At 38.9% G+C, this 15,040-nt stretch overlaps 1 protein-coding gene across 1 annotated transcript in view; it reads left to right on the top strand.

Moving 5' to 3' along the window:
• Positions 1-10,337: 10,337 nt before the first annotated feature.
• IL5RA (interleukin 5 receptor subunit alpha) overlaps positions 10,338-15,040 on the top strand; it is a 36,452-nt gene continuing 31,749 nt past the window's right edge. The window contains exons 1-2 of the mRNA XM_082740250.1: positions 10,338-10,626; positions 11,972-12,115. The gene's annotated coding sequence lies outside the window, so the exon portion shown is untranslated. The remainder of the gene's footprint in view (positions 10,627-11,971; positions 12,116-15,040) is intronic.

Genomic DNA, 15,040 nt, shown 5'->3' on the forward strand with positions numbered 1-15,040 from the left:
ACCCATAGACACACAGACTTTAACAAGATAAGAGAAGATGTTCTGGATAATTTTATGTCAACAAATTTGACACTGAGGATGAAATGGACAAATTCTTTGAAACAGACCTTAAAACGCAAACAGAATGAAATTTAAAAATCTAAATCGTCCTTTACAATCAAAGCAATTGAAGTTTGTTCAACCAGCTTCCCACAAAGATAATTCCAGGCCCGGATGGTTTTAGTGGTCAAATTTATCAACCACTTAGAGAAGAAATAACACCAATCTTGCGAAACTTTTGTTCAGAAAATAGAAGGGAAAACAACTATCGTCTTATTTGGGGCCAGCATGACACTGATAACAAACAGATATAACTAAAAAAGAATTTATACATCAATATCCACATGAACCTAGAAACACACATACTTAATGAAATATTAGCAAACTGAGTCCAGCAAACTGGATTTTGATCAAGTTTTGTTTATCCCAGGAATTCGAGATAGGTTTAACATTTGAAAACCAGTCATTGTTATTCATTATATTAGCAGACTAAAAAAGAAAATTTTATGAGCATCCCACTAGGTACAGAAAAGGCATTTAAAGATCACACTTATTAATGATGATAACTCTCAGAAAACTCAGATTAGGAGACTTCCTTAATCTGGTGAAGAGCATTTATGAAAAATGTACAGCTACCATCATAGTTAATGTAAAATACTGACTATATTTTCCCTGCAAGCAGGCCAAAGATGTCAAGTTTCACAATTTCTTTTCAATATTTACCATAGTTCATAATCATTAACATGAGAAAAAAATAATCAGGAAAGAAGCAACGTTGTCTTTTCAAATGCCATAACTGTGTAAGAATCGACAAAACTACTAGTATAAGTGGATCTAGCAAGGTCTTGGGATTCAAGTTTAATAATTTAAAAACAAATGTATTTTTATTCAGTGGCAGCAAATATAAATAAGTTTTAATTTTTTTAAGGATTTTGTTTATTTGACAGAGAGAGAGCGCGTGTGAGTGAGCAAAGGGAAGCACAAGCAGAAGGAGCAGGAGAGGGAGAAGCAGACACCCCACTGGGCAGAGAGCCAGATAAGGGCTCCATCCCAGGACTCTGGTATCATGACCTGAGCAGAAGGAAAATACTTAATTGTGTGAGCCACCCAGGTGCCCCAGTAAGTTTCACTTTTAATAAGAGCTTAAAGTATAGAGATACAGATTATAATATAGAAAGAAATATAACAGAAGAAGCTACATGGTTAGCAACCAGTCATGTAAAGACAGGCAACATCATCAGTTACTAGGGAAATACAAATTGAAACCACAATGAGATGCCATTACATACCTATTAAAATGTTTCAGTCAAAAACCTGGTAATGTCAAGTGCTTTGGACAATGTGGATCAACCGGAACTCATACACTGTTGATAAGAATACAAACTGCTGCAATCACTTTGGAAACCAGTTGGGCAGTTTCTAATAAAGTTATATCTAATCTTAATGTACAACCCAGCAATCCTACTGCTTGATATTTAACTGAGAGAAAAGAAAACTTATGTTCCATTAACAAATGCATGTCGGGCCCCTGGGTGCCTCAGTCAGTTAAATGTCTGACTCTTGATCTCAGCTCAGGTCTCGATCTCAGGGCCGTGAGTTTTAAGTCCTGTGAGCCCACAGCATGGAGCTCACTTTAAAAAAAAAATGTGAATGGTAGCCTTACTGATAATCACCCAAACTTGGAAAAAAGCCAAATTTCCTTGCACAGATGGATGGATAAGTAACCTGTAGTGCATCCATACAAAGGAATATCACTTAGCAATACAAAAGGGTTAACTCCTGATATGTATCAGATCCAAAATAAAGAAAGCCAGACTCAGGGGGCTACGTAAAGATTCTATTCTTATGACTCCTGGAAAAGGCAACAGTATAGAGACAGAAAACAGCCCAGTTGCCACAGCGAACTACAGATGGCCAGAGGGGCTCACTACAAAGTGGCAGAAGTGAACTTTGAGGGGGATGGGATGGTTCTATATCCTGACGGTGGTGGTGAGTGCATGACTGTGTGTCTGTCAAAACACATGAACAGGACAATAAAAAGGGTAAATTTTCCTTTATGTAAATTATACCTGGGGGGGAAAAAAAAAAAAAAAAAAACCTGACCAAATATTTTCTTTCCATATCTTAGCCAAAAACTAGAACATGAAAGTTTAAAAATATATATTTAAAAAGGCTCTCAAGAAATGCCTATTCAAATAAATTCAACTATTAAAGTATTTCCATAGGAAGGTAGAATGAAGAACTTGGAGGCCATTAAACTAAAGCAGAAGTCTGTAGACAGAATACCACTCATCCCAGTCCCCCTATCCCCCATCCCCCACAGCCCCAGGATAATGGTGAGGACAGCCAAAGCAAAGCAAAAGTCCTCTCTGCTGCACCCTAGAGGTTTATTATTACCTCTTAGTGCAGACCCAGCCTGAGGGAAATACAATTTTACCTGCAAAGGAACTGACCTTTATTACACAGAACTCCTACAGGAAGTATTCTCATCCTATGTTATTTACCCCCAAGTAAATGCGAATAGAGAGGACTGGTAGAGTAGGGCCAGTTTCCATCATATTACAGAAACGACACTGCCAGGAGTATTACTCCACAGTTAGAAGATAACATGTTATTAAAAAGTAAAAAAAATGAGATTCAAAACAGCTTAGCATTATTTGCTGTAAGTACAAACCCGGTCTTAGTTATCAGTGCTGGTTAGTTATCACGTGGTTGGCCTGCACTTCAGTGCTAGCTGAAGATTCCGTTAGGAGTGGGCACCTGTTTCAACTTTCTTGAGGGAATCAGATTTTTTTACTCAAGTTTATATACTTAGTAGCCAAAATGTGGCTCCAAAATGTTCAGTTGTCTCTGTTCATCTGAGTTTTGCTTGTGTTCTTTAAAACTGAATCATCTCTGCAAATCAGAGAGAAGTAACAGAGTATATCAAACAGTTGTGACTGCAATGCTTTTTCCATCCAGACACCCATCCAATGTTTGTTTAGTGTCTACTATGTGTCAGTCACATGTGTGAATGCTCACAGAAATGATAAAGCTACATAGTCATTTATAGTATGTTTAGAACAGGGCCAAGCACTGTATTTGTATTAACCTCAGGAACAAGCAATAAGGTATTTTTCAATGAGAAAACATCAGCACAGAGAGGTTAATTTGTCTAACATCACACAGGTAGTGAGGAGCACAAGCAGAATTCAACTCAGTCTGACTCAGAATCATTAGTGAGAGCTGATGAATCCGGAAAAGCAGGCAGGACCAGACCATGCAGTGCTGGGCACTCCACAGGGTGCCCCTTGAACGTCATTTTCGTGGTAATATGAAGGCGTTTTCATAAATCTACTGTGTTTTCATGTGACTAGTCTGGCTGCAGCATGGAAAATGGGTGGAAGGACCTCCACATGAACTCCTTGCCTACCAATTCTGGAGGTCACAAGTCTCAGATGGGTCCACGGGGCTGCATTCCCTCTAGAGACACTTGGGGAGAATCTCTGTTTTGTTTGTGGTCCTTTCCAGCCTCAAGAGAGAGCTTCCCTCCCTCCATCTTCAAAGCCAGCAACATAACCTCTTTCCTTTCTGACCTTCCTGCTACCTCTTTATATGGACCTTAATTGATTACACGGAGCTCACAGAGCTCCCGGGATAATCCAGGATAACCTCCCCATTGAAAGAGTCTCACCTTAATCACATCAGCAGTGTAAGGTGATATCTTTGCAAGCTCCAGGAATTAGGAGGTGGACATCTTTGTGGGGGGCACTATTCAGCCTACTGCAACCTTCACATGTGTGCTTTCATGGTTAGGGGGATAGGAAGACATGGGAACACCAATGATTATCATGTCACAAAACAACTGGTTGATCAACTTGGGGCAATAACTGTATCGACTTTAGTGCTGTATACTTTCTCCATTTCTTCCTAGTTCTGGTTTTAGGCAGAGGGACTGATTTCAAGCAAAAACACATGGCTAAACAGAGGTAAAAACCATTAAACAGCACAGTGATCACCCTGAGATTAGAGCTCCTCACCCCACCTGCCAGCCCCCAACTCCAGGACCTATGGCAGCCATGTCCTTAAAACATCACTGCTCCAAGGAGCATCTCTATTTTGAAATAGGACAGAGAAAGGAAAAGAATGCTTCTCATAAACATAAGAATTTATAGTAACATTTTAAGCCCCTTGAGGAAGATATTTGAAGTGATACTTGGACAAGTCAGATAAAAAACATAATTTTGACCTAATTTTAATATTCTGCAATTTGGGACTTGAGGCTGGTTAAACCTCAAACCCTTCCCCCACTTCCACCTCCTTTTTTTGGGTAAGCAACACTGAGCAATTTGTTTAAGAGACATGTTCTGTTTCAAGAATGTATTCTTTCTTCGAAACAACAAAAAGTACCTCTTTGAAAGAAAAGTCATTCACTCGTTTTGCTCTCATAAAAGTTTAATAGAAGCCAACTAAAGTTTAAGATCTCCCAGAGGACAAATAAAGAGATTTCTCAGAAAATGTAGAATCGCAATTTTCATTGGTGTTAGGGGATTTTACACACAAAAGCAATTTTATCTTACATTTAAAAGAGGTAAGTAAATAGACAAATCAATTTTAGCTGTTCTGAAATTTCATACTGGGTCATTAATTTTAAAAGATGGGACTTCAATAATAGTTAAAAGAACAGAGGCCCAAGGGTAAAGACTGAGAATAATCACCTTCAAGATTCTGACTTAGCAGCAGCCTCAGATCGGAACCAAGAGTCTAAACCAGCTTCCTTGTGATGTTCTGCATTGCATTTCCACCATCAAATAGAGAAACATATGGAATTCCCTATTGTAACAACACAAAATCCCTCTTCTTTCCTTAAAACTGAATACTCTCATGGATTCTGACCAAACCAGGCTAGATCAAATTAAGACCTGCCCTCTCATCTAGTGGTGGAGACGGAGATATAAACATAATATTCAAAACAGGATAAAAGTAAAATAGTTTCAGATGCAGAATGAACACTCACTTGGGAGAAAGAGTAGAGTCAGAGAGGTCTTCCCATTGGAAATGATGTTCAGACTTAACCTGAAATAACTGGAAGTTTCTCAAAAGGCATCTCCCCACCCCCATCCCTGTCCCCCACTAAGTAGGAGACTTAGTCCTTATTAAGTAGTTGTTACACTGTTTCTCTTAAAATAATCATGACAATTACACAACTGAAGTGTTGTCATTGTGGGCAATGTGACTATGGTGAGTATCACAACCAAAATGGGCTAAATTCTCTGAGTTTCAGTTTATTCATCTGCAAAATCAGCTATAGGGCTATGCTATGATAACGTATATAAAGCAACTGACACTCCCAGGCATGAGGTAAGTTATCTCTTGATTGAAACAGAATACTAATTTATGTTAATAAAGCAATATTAATTATATAGTTCATTTGTTTTTACATCTGGTTGATTTCCTGTATCTGGCTTTGCATGTAAAGAATTGGTCCCTGAAAAGTTATTTTGTAATATGTAGTTACTACAAATCATTATGTTGTACACCAACTTAGATAATGTTATATGTCAATTCTACCTCAATACAAGTGAAAAAATAATAAAATCAATAGTAAAAAGAAGAACTGGTCACTAACAACTCAAGATGCTTAAGCCACTGGGATTCTTTCTTGAAGCAAGATATGTTCTTAATTTTAGCTACACGTGGTAAACCTACACATTGATTTTATGCTGGAATTATTCTAATAATTACTTAGGATTCTATTTAAATCCTGTTAGGGCATCTTCCAAAAATATTTAAATAAATCACAGTTTTAATGAGATGTATTCATATCATAAAAGTCACCTCTATGAAGTATGTAACTCAATGATTTTTAGCCTAGTCTCCAAGTTGGCAATCATCACCACAATTAGGGACATTTTCTTTACCCTCTAAGAAACCCCATCACCATTGGCAGTCACTTTTCATTTTGCCCACGCTCCCCCAACCATACCTATGCAATCACTAATATACCCTCTACCTCTATGAATTTGCCTATTCTAGACATTTCATACAAGAAGAATCATAAAATACGTGATCTTTCGTCAACTGGCTTCTTTCACTTAACTTCAGGTTTTCAAGGATTTGCTTTATTTTTATTTTTATCTTTTGAGAGAGAGAAAGAGTGAGCAAGGGTGGGGGATGGTGAGAGAGGAAAAGAGAGATTCTTCAAGCAGACTCCCCCCAGATATCACCACCTGAGCTGAAACCAAGAGTCGGACGCTTGACTGAGCCACCCAGGCACCCCATCCATTGCATGGATATACCATGTTTTGGGTGGGTTTTTTTTTAATCATTGATTGACAAGCACTGTGTTATTTCCACTTTTTGGCTATTATGAATAATACTGCTATGAACATTCGCATACAAACTTTTGTGCAGATATAGATCTTCAATTCTTTTGGGTATTTGCCTAGGAATGCAACTGCTGATTCATATAGTAATTCTATGTTTAACTTTCTGAGAAACTGCCAGACTGTTTTCCAAAGCATCTGTACCATTTTCACATTCCCACCAACAGTGGGAACCAACAGGTTTCATCCAGAACCTATGAAGTTTCTAATTTCTCCACATCCTCAGCAACACCATTAGCTGTCTTTTTTATTTTAACCATCCTAGTGGATGTGAAGAGGTATCTCCTCCTGGTTTTGATCTGCATTTTTCCAGTGGATGATGTTGAGCACCTTTTTATGCACCTGCTGCCTACTGGGGCATCTACTTTGGAGACACCTCCATTCAAATATTTTTGTCCATTTTTCATTGGGGTATTTGTCTTCTCATTGGTGAGTTGTAAGATTTCTTGGTTTTTTTCCTGGTTACAAGTCCCTTACCAGATATGTAATTTGTAAATATTTTCCTCCATTCAGTGGATTATCCTCACTTTCTTTCTGGTATCCTTTGCAGCACAAAAGCTTTTAATTCCACTGAAGTCTGACAGACCTACCTTTTCTTCCACTGCTTTTGGATCATGTTCAAGGAACCACTGTCTAATGTGAGGTCACTAAGATTCATACCTATATTTTCTTCTATGAGTTTTAGAGTTTTAGTTCTCACTTTTAAGTATTTGATTTCTTTGGAGTTAATTTTTGTACGTGGTATGAGCTATGAGTTGAACACCATTCTTTCACATATTTACATGCCATTTGCTAAAAAGACAGTTCTTTCTTCATTGAATTGCCTCGGCATCCTTGTCAAGAATCCAATCATAAACATGAGCTCATTTCGGAACTCTCAGTTCTATTCCATTAGTCTGTATGCCTCTAGTACTTTATTTTTTCTTGCATTTATACAGCATACAATATTTATACATATAGGAACATAAGAAGAAAATTGAGGGATATGTTAATCCCACTGCAGTAGACGAGCCTTTGGTTCCAATTCTTCACTGCCCTCTAGCAGTTCTACAGATTCACACTCTTCTCATGGTCTTATCATGGTGGGGGAGTACACTGTGGGCTGGGTCCCCTTGATTCTGGGGGTGGCCATGTCATCTGTCCTGAATTTGGGATGTCAATGAACGTGACATAAGGAGATACTTAAAATAGGCTTGCACAGCTGGTCCTGCTCTCTTGCACACTTGCAATCACCATAGAAAGAATCCACCTTGGGTAGCTATTGGTTCCAAGAGAATGACAGATGCATAAAATACATGTGACCCCACTGTGATCTGGAACCCAGCCAAATTTAGCCAGAGTCTAGTCAAAACTCAGACACTTGGGCAAGAAATACATGCTTATCAATGTTTACCACTGTGGTGTTTGTGGGTGGTTGTTTGCAGCAATAGCTAACTAATAACCTACCACTTAGAGATAACTGCTCCGATCAGTTTGGTCTTTTGATTAAAAACGAGATTATGAAAAAAAATCTATTTATATATGTATACTTGGTCTATTGTTTTTACTTAGCATCTTTCCGTAGTACCCTGTATTATTAAAAGTTCTTGATAAACTCTATTATCTACATATTTCAACCTTTGAAAGTTATCTTTCTCCAACTGTCCCTGTATTATTTTTCCTATGACAAGTAAAGATATAATGAGTTTCACTCTTTTTCTCTCATATAAATCTTGGTCTCCATTTCATATTTCCATGAAATGGATTCCTATTTATAGACACCTGTAGTAAACTTCTACAACTGGAGTCCAAGGTGGGACCACCGAATCCTGTGGTCCTTCCTGTTCTTCTATTCATATTTTCACCTATATTATTTGGCTGAACTCAGATTGCTTTTCTTCTAAAAGAATACAGGCAAATTTGACTTTACTTTAAAACAAAACAAAACAAAAAAACACAACAATTTGGGGGATTCTTCCAGCATATTCCACTATCCTATCTTTTGACATTTACAGTTTATTCTAAAGAAGAAAACTGTTGCCAAGTTAACTTCACAAAGCACTCATTTTCCTTCAGGCTACAGTGGTAATAGGACATGGAGACAAAATGTGAGTGCATTTTTAAAGTTATTATTGATATATATAGTTGAAAGAAGATCAGATATCCAAGAAGATGGTATCCAGGCTAGTAGCCAAATCTAATTCTATGTCCTTAACAGTGCCTGATGCTGTGCACAGACACATTCAGTAACTACTTCTCGAGTAACTGAATATAAGAAATAGAACATGAAAGCAGACTCTCAGGCCAGAAATTCTGGCCCTCGCAACAATTAATACCTATTTTAGGGCTTCCATAGTGACAAGTACACTACAACTGACATTAGATGTGCGGGACGTCCTAGAGTATGTCAGAGGCTGATCTCTATTTCAACGCTTCTGGATGCTTCTTAGCAAAGAAATGGATGTCTCTCTGCCACTTACCTCTTCTCCAGGGAAAAATCGCATTTTTTCAGGTCATCCAATAATGATTGACCAGTTTCATTTCGGCAACTGCTACAACAGGTACCTTAAGAACCCCACTCACGGTCCTTGCACATTACCTACACTGAGCCTCCTGGAAGTCTCATTCAGGGTGCGTGTGGTTCCTCGTCTTGCAAGTAGAACTGATCTCACCTGGCAACTGCCTCCTTGCCTCCCGGCCCTTGCTCCCCCTTCCTCCTGCATTGGCTTCTCATTGGCCACTGTCACTCAGCTCCTTGGGCTAAGAGCGGGGGTCCCCTTACAGAGGCAATAACTGGTACCTGGCTCAGATACTTTTTTTTTTAAATTTTTTATTTTTTGGCTCAGATACTTAATACAGTAAGTGCTATTCTTTTTTTTTTAAGATTTTATTTATTTATTTGACAGATGGAGATCACAAGTAGGCAGATAAGCAGGCAGATAGAGAGGGAGAAGCAGGCTCCCTGCTGAGCAGAGAGCCCAATGTGGGGCTCGAGCCCAATGTGGGGCTCAATCCTAGGACCCTGAGATCATGACCTGAGCCAAAGGCAGAGGCTTTAACCCACTGAGCCACCCAGGCAGCCCCCCCCCTTTTTAAAAGATTTTATTTATTTATTTGAGAGTGAGAAAGAATGCACAGAGAGAGAGAGGGAGAAGCATACTCCCTGCTGAGCTCACAGCCTACAAGAGGCTCCATCCCAAGACCAAGGGATCATGACCTGAGCAGAAGGCAGATGCTTAACCAACTGAGCCACCCCAGGCATCCTAATAAGTGCTGTTCTTATCCATCCACACCCTAGGCCCCATTTTTTTAAATTAGCTTTGCTAGTCAGTCACCTCAAAATTCCTAGACAGAAATGGAACAAAGAAAAAAAAAAACGCAACTCAGTTTACTTCAGTTAGAGCATCCCGAGGACAGCGGAGGCATTCTGCTGGAACCTGGGAGTTGACAGGAGGAACAAGGTCCTGGGCTGTGGCGCTGACCCAACTGCCACTGTCTGTCACAATCTTTATAGAATGAGCAGGGCTACACTGAGCTCCTAGCCGGGCTAGCCAGCAGTTTATCACACTCAGAAACTCGCCCTGCCCCTGGCACACACAAGTATTGCAGTGCAGGGCCGGCTAGTGAAGAGGAAAAAGCCTAAGACATTCTCTTAGGCCTGAGAAGTGCTGCTATCATGCCGCACAAAGACAGACCTATTCTGTTTGTCCTCCCATGTGCCCAGCACTGTGTGGGTGACAGAGGCACAACGCATACCTTAGCTGAATGAAGCCTATGAAGAACGCAGACACGCAGTGCTCGAGACCACCCACAGAACACTTGACCTTGTCACCCATGAGTAAATGTTACTTTCAGCTCCTGAACAGAGAGCCAAACCTCTTGAAAGAGAATGAAAATGCAGACGAGACCGTTATCAGATAGTGGCTATCGGAACAAGAGAGATCCTTTCACTTCATTCCTCCGGGGGTTGCTCTTGAGGCTCGGTCCATTACTGCTCTTACAAAGGCTCCCTGGAAATGTGCTCAGAGAAGCTCTGTTTTACCCCCATGGCAAACAAGCAAACGGCCCGGGAGTGTGCAACCCTTACAGCTGTGATGATGAAACAGTGAAGGAGAACCGCCTCTAAGTCAAAAAGTACACCCAGAGATAAGAAGATTCATTTTCAATGCCCTTGCAGCTGCTCCTGATGGCACGGCCAGCACACTTCTCACTGAGTGGGGATCCAAGGCTGATTCATCGCAAAGTGAGCAAATGCCTTTTTTCCTCTAAGATCGCCCTGTGCTCCACCTCCTAAGAATTTCAGTACGTGGGGAAGGGGGCAAGGAGAATAGGAAAAGGGGGAAATAATGATTTCTAAAAATATGGTGAATTTTTAAAGAAAAAGGGGAAACAAAACCCCTTGTAACTATTATTAGCAGGGGCAGAACTAATAATGGTGCTATAAAACATCTGTCAGGCAGCTCATATCAATTCTGGGAATGGCACTCTATTCTTGCGCCCTGATAACTCAGCTAAGTAACTGAGGAGAGCAAGTCCAGGGCCAGGTGAGTCATATTAACAAGACACCTATGGTTTTTGTTGACCCTTATATGGGAGAATGGTTTTCCACTGCTGCAGGTACTTTAGGGATTAAAAGGAAAATATAGACTCTGCCAAGATTTCTCAGAAAATACCTGAGGTTAGAAAACAGGGTATAGCAGTTAATGAAATATCTTTGTGAGGACATTTCAGAGTTAATTAAGAAAGCTACACATTAAGGAACAACAGCAAAAAGGAGATGATTGCATTGTATCTAACTGAAGTCATTCTGCTTTTTGTCTCTCCTGGGGATTCGGGGATTTTTCAAGATTGTTTGACTTGATACAAGATGTAAAATAATTTGAAGTATCTAAAACAAAAATAGCTAAAATATCTCACTTGGTTTTGTTATTTACCCAAAGCAACATAATTTTTTAAAATTTTTATTTATACAGGAGAAATAGATTGAATGAAAATTTTTTTAAAAAAAGGAAACTAAAAATCCTTCAATACCCCATGAGCCTAACATTCATGAACACATGAAAAGTGACCGCTTAAAAAAAAAAAAAAAGAAAAGTGACCGCTTTTATAGCCATACTGATTAATGTATTCAATACTCAATTTAACGGATTATCATGCCAAAAATTTCATTACCTGGTACAATTTTTATTTTGTATGAAAGGTTGTGTTCTCTTTTGTAGTTACTGAAAAATATATTAAGGTGTGTAGCTATTTGTTAAAAGTTTGCCTTTCAAAATTAAAGAAAGATTTGGAGATCAAATCATCTCATTTGTTTTCATTACATGAAATGCTACTGGCGGAAATTTTTAGGCAAGGTACCAAATGTATCTCTCTTTTACACACACACACACACACACACACACACACCCCACACACACCACCACCACCACCACCACCACCACCCCACACACACACACCCCACCCCGCCCCTGAAATGGACCAGGCTTGTTAACATGCTCCCAGCCTTCTGTGCTCTGATCTGTTTTTCCCCAGGCTAGGTTTTAGCCTACTGACTTGGTAGAGTATTAATTTGCCTCTATTCTTTACAGGACCAAGCACTTCAAGCATCTGCCCTGTGCCTGATGCTGGGCTAGGGGCTGGGGCTGCAGCCAAACGCACGGACAGGATGGATCTAGCCCTGGCCCTCTGCTATTGAGCACGGTGGTTGGAAACAAGAGGATCACCAGAGGCAGGTATGGCCAGGAGTGGGGAAGCAGGGATGCGGGATGGCAAATCATACCACATGGGATTAGCTGGGAGATTTATAACCACTGTTGGGAGATTAGCAGCGAAGTTCTTCTTCCTTCATTTTCCCAATGGAGCATCATTCCTACCTTGCCTAAAGATTGTTTATGAATGTATAGGGCAACAATTTGAACCCATGACTTATATTTTATGACTATTTCAAAAAATTGACTAAAATCCAGGAATAAGAAGAAAAAAACTGCATGCATTATACGCAGTCCTTATCACTCATTTATATTTTTAGGAAGCCTGCACAGGTTTTCATTTGGGGGTAATGCAATATACCTAAATGTTAAATGTGTCCTTTGCATTTTACACCCTGGGTTATTTATTTTTCATCACTCAAGACATGAGCTTTATTGCTGATTACTCTGTACAGGGAAAAAAAGAGGAAGTAAAAAAGTAAACTCTTTACTTTTAAGAGCCTAACAGAGCATGAATCCTCTCCGTTGCTTTTCAATTTCTGTGCACTGAGGTTGAGTCTGGAATTAGATGTCACCACAAGTGACTCAAAAATGCTCTAAAAACAGGGTTGCATATACAACTTTGGTTATAAAACAAATGCCCCAGGCAAATAATAATAATAATAATAAGTTGAGAAGAAAAAAAGAGGGGAAAATATTCTTAAGTCTGAACTTCAGTAGAATTTGACCAATTCGTAGGAACACTGGGGAAATCCATTGCCAATTGCCAAAACTTTACCCAACTTTCTACAAACATCTGTAGTGCAAGAGGTTATGCTCCTGTTTTCTCCCAAATTTCCAATAGAACACTTATCAGAAGGCAGATTCTTAGAAGGCACTCGAGGAATTTTATGTAGACTCGGTGAAATGTCACAGGAACAATTAACCTATGCTATCTCTAAGAAAACTGAGTTTGTACTTGTGATGATTGTAATTAAGTCCAAGTTTGCTTCATTCTGCTTAATTTGAATGTTATTTTAACAACTTGATAGCTTTCTGGTGGATTTTAATTGGTAGCCATAAGTAATCGATCATATTGTCATTTTGATACGTATTTTTTTAAGCTAGAGAGGTAGCTCTATATTTCTACAGTGAAAGGTTGCCCAGCTGACATCTATTTAACAATATACTGTTGGATTAAAGACACAGCCTGGAGAGAGTTGGGTTGTTTTTCCAGCAGTGGTAATTGCTATGCCTGAGACCAGAAATAATAAGGGATCACGGACAAAGGCTGGAGGAGCTTTCAGGGAACAGAACAGAGAATGAACAGGATTACGGAAAACCCGGGTCAACTGCCAAAGCAAAGTCTTGGGGGGAATTTAGCTGGCTCACAAAAAAATTGCCATTCTCACGAATATTTTGACTTCTATTTGAGTATCTTGTGTTGTCTGTAGAACACGTAATTTTGTTGTGTCACCTTTTTGAATGGAAAATATCGCAATGAGATGAGAAAAAAAGGGTATGGCTGTTTAATAGCCCCCCCAAAATAATAATAATCATCAGAAAAATTTTGAGTGATTGAATACAAAACGTAATTCCATTTTCAGCAGCTACGATGTTGGAATATGTAATGAATTCTAGGGGAAGGTGCTTGGTTATGTAAAATATTCAATTATCTCCCCACTTAGACACTTAACAGTTTTATCTTTCAATTACTTAACTGCAAAGAACAAATACATGTTTGGTCATAACATACTATTTACTTTGCCAGTCAGTACAGGTCGCTAGGGAATATCAATCTTGCATTTTTTTTTCTGACCTAGAATTCCTCTTAATGACAATTAGTGCAAAGTTAGTGCATATATAACATTTCAGGAAATGCTGACGTTTCAAAGACGTGACCTTACCTTGCAGAGGAAACTGTCTTTATTGTTATTTGTTGAAGGTTTTTTTTAGTTTTATTTTTGTATCTTTGTGTCTCAGCAAATTACTAATGCTTCCCTGTAACTCCTTAAAATTCTTACTTGTTGAAAAATATTAAAGTATTAAAATACCTTTTATTGTTCTTGTCATTTTTAAAGTCCTGTTTCTACAGTGTGAGATCGGAGTAAGAGAACATTATTTTTTATCAAAAGTAGCACAATTCTGATTAGCAATTCTCTATTTGAAAAAGAAATTGAATGATTTGTATGACATTGCTATGTTTGTTCTGTATTGAGATATTTTACTGATTTCGTTATAAAGTTAAGAGTGATAGTAGTAAGTAAAGTAATAAGTTGATTAAATAGTAAGCTCAAAAATAATAATTAAAAATTTCTTTATTTGGGCGCCTGGGTGGTTCAGTCCTTAAGCGTCTCCCTTTGGCTCATGTCGTGATCCTGGGGTCCTGGGATAGAGCCCCACATCGGCTCCCTGCTCAGCAGGAAGCCTGCTTCTCCCTCTCCCACTCCCCCTGCTTGTGTTCCCTCTCTGTCTGTCAAATAAATAAATAAAATATTTATTTAACAAAAACAGAATTTCTTTTTTCTCCATTTAGCCAAAAGTCATCTTCTGTGGTTCTGCCACCATTATATTTGCAAATACCAATCCTTTTAAATAAGCTTTCTAAAAAAACATTGTATTTTTACATAATCATTATACCCAATGTGGGACTCAAACTTATGACCCTGAGGCCAAGAGTCACATGCTTTTCCAACTGAGCCAGCTAGGTGTCCTTTTTCAAATAAAATTTTAAACTGAATACTTGAAGTCATTTAAATTAGTACAGAGCATAGGCTTTGCTGTTGGAAGATCCAAGATTACGTCTAAGTTCCCTTATCTACTAGATGTTTGATCTTTGGAAGATTATTTAAGTTTTCAGACTCTTTTTCTTCATTGTCAATTGGCTAATAACCATGTGGGCCACCCATGGAATAAAAGGAGGCATGAGAGATGAAAGGAAGAACTGCTTTGTAAAATCCAGGGTAGCAC

The sequence above is a fragment of the Mustela nivalis genome, assembly GCF_964662115.1.
Source record: "Mustela nivalis genome assembly, chromosome: 1".
NCBI lineage: Eukaryota > Metazoa > Chordata > Mammalia > Carnivora > Mustelidae > Mustela > Mustela nivalis.